The sequence below is a fragment of the Bacillus rossius genome, chromosome 1, assembly GCF_032445375.1.
Source record: "Bacillus rossius redtenbacheri isolate Brsri chromosome 1, Brsri_v3, whole genome shotgun sequence".
Classification (NCBI taxonomy): Eukaryota; Metazoa; Arthropoda; class Insecta; order Phasmatodea; family Bacillidae; genus Bacillus; species Bacillus rossius.
In genome coordinates this window covers 84,579,921-84,585,920 of record NC_086330.1, presented here as the reverse complement: position 1 = coordinate 84,585,920, position 6,000 = coordinate 84,579,921, and positions in this window count along the sequence as shown.

Here is a 6,000-nt window from a genome sequence, read left to right as displayed (position 1 = left end):
TACTAAAGACTTGACTACGCGCATTTAACGAAAACGACGTACATTAATACGAAGATTAACTGAGTGGGATATGACCCCGTCAGTATGATACGATCGGTCACAGGATACGACAACTCCAACGACATTTTGCTACAAGACTATAAGGCTACGAGGCTACAAGGTTACAAGGCTACGAGCCTACAAGACTCCGACTGGCTACGAGGCTACAAAGCTCCACAACTACGTAGCCCAGTCAATAAAGGGAAAAAATAGCGATAGTCGGAAAAAATTAGATAAAAGCTGAATTTTGGTCAGTTGTTAGAATACTACTAAAGAGGTTTTTTCCCAAAAGTCCCCCCCCCCTCCCCCCTGTCCCACCCCCATACATCCCCTCAAAGTTCGGATTCACTGTGTATTGGTTATATGCCAATTAATCTCCGTACGTAAAAGTCATAAATGGATGAATTAAATTATGTTTTGTTTCTTATTGTATACTGCATAAAAATATTCCAGTTAACAATTACGCTAAAACTACTGGTTTTGCCGAAATTCTAATAAATAGGTGTCAAATAGTAGATTTTAGCTTGCCACATGAATGGTTTTTATCCTATAGTTTTTACGTCAACAAAAATTCCCTAATACTGCCCAAGTAAACGTTGTAGCTCATTTTAAATGCTTTAAAACGATGCCCTATTTATAGCTTTTGGACCAGTGACTCACATTTCAAGCGACATGAAATAGATGATTGTGTCTATACTTAACTTATTCCCACACCCGTTTGCGCGAATCTTTCGTAATTTTTAAAACGTGCAAACTACAAATTTTTAACACCGAAACATGTTAACACAAATATTAAAGTTACGACATCACTCTACACTAAAAAGTATTGTCCGTTCCCCCTTCTGCATATATATATACACACACACACACCTACACACACACACACATATGTATCCAAACCCACTAAAACGGATTGATTAAATTTTATTTGCGCCAGTTTTGGTTCGGGGGAATTTTTCGCTTGCCCTTTTGAAAGTAAGGGTAGTTCCATTAACCACCACCTATGGACCCGCCGTGTTCCGGACTGGCTACAACCGGCAGCTGTTTGAACACTTTTCAGATACAGACATAGTGTATCCACCACTGTTAACAAACAGCATCACGGACCTCCCACCCACCACAAATACAGCAGATTTTTCTTCTCTGACGTAAACATTTGCATTCTTTATTAAATTCATGAAACTGAAAAAATATTATAGTAATTATTTTACGAAAAAATTATAAATTATAAGGTGAATCTTCTGTGTATTCATTTGTAAATCCAGGCGAGTTGTAGCACGACAAATCACTGCAATTCTCACACATTGCAGTACACTGCAAATTTTATTTCCGGCATCTGCAGTAATTTCCACATCCCAATTTACATGAGCAGGACACTAGAAATAACAGATCGTTGGGTGCGAAAGGTTTTGAGCTGATGGTTGGTTACAAGGTTTTTTTAAGACATCCATTATTTTTGGCCACTTCAATTTACCATCCCTATTCAGTGGGCGGAAGTCTGTTCCCTAACCATGTTTGAACTTGTAAGTATACTCTAAGGAGATGTTCACGACAGGCTTCTGACGTTGGAGGAAGTTTCGCCAAGTCAAAATTTGATCTCAAGGCCGACTTTTTGGTTAACGTCGAAAACCTGTAGTATCTGGCTTCATTCAAGTGCGAGTATTTACTCAACCCATACAGTCCAAGCACAATTTTTTCCCTATCTACCAGTAATTCGGTTTTAGTAGTAGAATGTTCTATAAAAGTTTTAGCCAGTTTCTCAGCTTCCAGTGACTTCACCATTTCAGTAGCTTTTTTTTGCCTACACCAAAGAAACATGAGGTTGTATCACAACCAGTCAATGCATGAGTAAACAAAAGAAGTTTTCTGGTGTGTTTGAACTTTTCTGTCAAAGTTTCTATGTCATAAAAAACTGTCTCAGGGTGTTCACCTCCCTTATGTTTGCAGAAAAACATTGATCGCTTTTCTCGGGCAAGAGCAGTTAATAGTACTGCCAGGTCTGTATCAGAGCCACATACAACTACTTCAGCAAACGTGCTTAGATTTTTGATAGATACATTTACTATATCTGTATCAGCATCTCCTTCGCTTATCAACGTCTCAATTCCTTTTTTTTCAGTTCAGATGCAACTGAAGTTATCATTCTTGTCTTGTTCTTTTTATTACTCAAAAATGCTTCTTTTATTGTAACACACTCGGTGTTTTCGTCAAAATTTATATCACATGAAGATTTCTTCGCGTATCTCCGGTTTTGTTCTTCTTGTTCCGTTGTGAAATTTTCCGGGTATCCATCAAAAACAACTGTTGTGTTTCCTCCGTATTTTGTCAGAACAAATATACAGTAACTTTGCATTATGACCCCGTATGTACAGTGTTTTGGCCAAATAATGCAACGAAGAAGAAAAACTCCATCCAAGACAATTGCTGCATCACTTAGATTTAAATCATTTACAATACCCTCCTCAAAATGTTTCATCAGTTTTGACTTGGTCCCCTTTCTTAGAGAAACTGCATCAAAAAGGGATGGTGAACGAGGCGCCAATTCATACTCAAGATATGATTTTAATTTTGTTGGGCTGTCACATACATATATGATGCTGTTAAATAGCTGTTGTGAATTCACAATTACCTGCTTTGACCGAACATTAACAGATTTTTGCATCGCCTGAGTGTTTACCATGTTTTTCCTATGAAGCTTGAGCTCCTGAAAATTTTTCCCTTTCATATTTTCCATCGCTGCATCACCTTTTTCGTACGCTTGGTAACAGTCTACAGAGTCGTCTGATACCAGTCCAGATGATAACAATACCAGTTCTCCAGAAAATTTTGAGAATGGGTTATGTTCTTCAAGCCATGCAGTAAATTTTTCGACATCTGCCAAGTCTCTAGTTTTTCTTGACTCGCGGAGCTCAACATGTTGTTCACTGTAGGTTATGGAAGTCCCCAGAAATTCCTCAACAGCTTCGTGTACTTTAAGATAGAAAGGTGCTCCAAGAATCCATGTTGACAAAGTGCTGTCTGTAATACTTCTCAGCGTATGTCTACTTGTGTGCGTACAACACTGGTTATTTGTGACATACTTTTTTGCTGCAGTGGTGTAAGTCGATAGAGAAGTTACATAATTATAATTAATATCATGAAGACATTCACATAATTAAAAACGTTAACCAGTTACTCACATAGAACATGCTTCTTAAAAAAAAATTAGCAAGACGTTTCCAGTAGCACTGACATAATACAGTATACAGTTTCCACACGCTAAAGATTTCGCAACCAAATCACATTTCACGTCTAGCAGCTCCGGCAGCTTCATGGTAACTGACGTTAATGGCGACCGTTTCTATTGTTGCGCATCGTCCGCGTGGAGTCGGGATTGACTCACTCGACACTAATCCATGTCACTTGAAATTTGAGTCACTCGTCCAAGGCTATAAATAGGGCATCGTTTTAAAGCATTTAAAATTAACTAAAACTTTTACTTGGACAGTATTAGGAAATTTTTTTGACGTAAAAACTATAGGATAAAAACCATTCATGTGGCAAGCTAAAATCTACTATTTGACACCTATTTATTAGAATTACGGCAAAAACAGTAGTTTTAGCGTAATTGTTACTCGAGTATTTTTATGCATTATACAATACGTAACAAAACAAAATTTAATTCATCCATTCATGACTCTTACGTACGGAGATATTGGTATATAACCAATACACAGCGAATCCGAACTTTGAGAGGGTGTAGGGGGGGGGGAAGCACAGGGGGGAGGGGCGGAGACTTTTGGGAAAAAACACATCTAGTAGTGTTCTAACAACTGTCCAAAATTCAGCTTTTATCTAATTTTTTCCGGCATAAAACCTTTATTGACTGGGCTAACGAGGCTACATGGCTACGAGTCTGCATGACTACGAGTCTACTTGGCTACGAAGCTACATGGCTACGAGGCTGCATGGCTACGAGGCTACGAGTCTACAAGACTCCAACTGGGTACAATAGCTCTATTCAGCAGAGTTAATTTATCTCATGAAAAAATAACTTGTTGCAAGTAGTTCGATTCTTGCCAACAGTTGTCGCCACATGCTGTGTTGTACAGGCAGTCGCTCTTTAATGTGGAGACGGGATGCTCTCACGATCGCAAGAGAAGGAGGGCTTCGTTAGACTTCAAGCAGAAGATAGTTCGTCGTGGATGATAGCGTTTCTCAGCTGTCTCGAGGCATATTAATCGACTCAGTAACCCGCCTCACTAACACATACATACACCCGTGACGCCCACGAGGTCTCAAGATCAGGGCGACGAAGAATACTCCCTGCGGTAGAACCCTGAGGAAAGCCCCTCCGCTCACGGCGACGTCCGCCACGTTTACAAGTCACCAAACAACAATATCCTGGTTCGACGCGACCCTCTGCAGGACATCTAGAGTTGACTTGGCAGCTTGTCGCAGAGCGCGAGACGTCCGTGGAAACAATACTCGGCCATTTTCACAGTCAACAAAATATTTAAATAAATGTTTTTTAATATTCCAACTTTTTAAAATGGACTAAAAAGATAAAAATAATTTCTCCTAGCCCCATACAGATATATAACCCCATACAGATACCTAACTCCATACAGATTGTCCTGAAAATTTGTGATTGTGAATTTTTAATACCAATTTAAATACTGGTAATATAGAAAACGAAAAACGTGCAATAGAAGATAGTAGTAAGAAAGTAGCTTTCGTTGAGAAAACTCATACAATTCATATCGCGTCCTAGGCGAATAATTCACCAACTTTTCGGTCGACATTGCAGTCGCCATCATCAGGGAGCAGTTACCTACTGCAGGGTCAGTGATGATGGCGACTGCAATGTCGACCGAAACGTCGGTGAATTATTCGCCCAAGGACGCGATATGAATTCAGAAGCCAAGCTACTTCAGACAATGGCCGTGAAAGTCTGCGAACATTATTAACAGTTCATATCATTTGCACTGCAATAAAATTGTTACTGACTTAGGTGAATTATTCATGCATCAATTTATCTATTGCATTTTGTTTTAATATTTTCAAGTATCTTCATAGTGTATTAAGAATTTACATTCACAAATTTTTATGACAATCTGTACGGGGTTAGGAATTTGTATGTGGTTATATATCTGTATGAGGCTAGGAGAAAATATTTTATACTGTTTAGTCCGTTTTAAAAACATTTAATATTATTATTATTTTAAGTCTCGCTTGTGCATTGTCATTCAGTTATGATCTATGTTTGAAGTTTCAAGTCTCTAGCTCATCGGGTAGTTAGTTTAAAATCGATTGCAAAATTTGTACCGAACAGACAGACAAGAAAGCGAGGTCATAAAAACGTGTTAAAAGTACTCAATTTTAGAGACAGTGAGTTAAACCGAGAACATTTGACTGTCATTAAATGGCACACTTCGTTCATCTTCGCAGTACTTCGTAAGTCATCGGCTCTAGTCGCAAGGGTGTGACTTAGTTGCTCGGGCATGTTCCACAACGACGCGGAAACGTCAAATGGAAACCGGATCACGGACCCTCAAGATATTTGCGTTTCACTATCCGTCTGACACTTCCACAATGCACGTAAACGTAACAAATGGCATCCAATGAGATTGAATTTTACGGTTACGAAAAATGAATCCATTTGAAAATATAAATAAATACGAGAACACAGCACGATCAGGATTTGTAGTAATGTTAAAACACTATATGTTTCTGTACTTGAAACAATTTTCTACGTATTTAAAACGTAAATAAACATGGCTACCAACGTGGTAAAATACTTGGTCTTCTATTGGTCGCACGAAGCAGTGCGTGTCTGGATGCGTGATGCGTGCCGTCGTGAGATCCGTCTCCGTTTACGTGATACGTATCCGCTTCTGTGTCATTGTAGAACGGGCCTGAGTACGAAGCTTGTGTTACAGATTGACACAACGGTGTTCCGCGCTAACATTCCAATCAGAC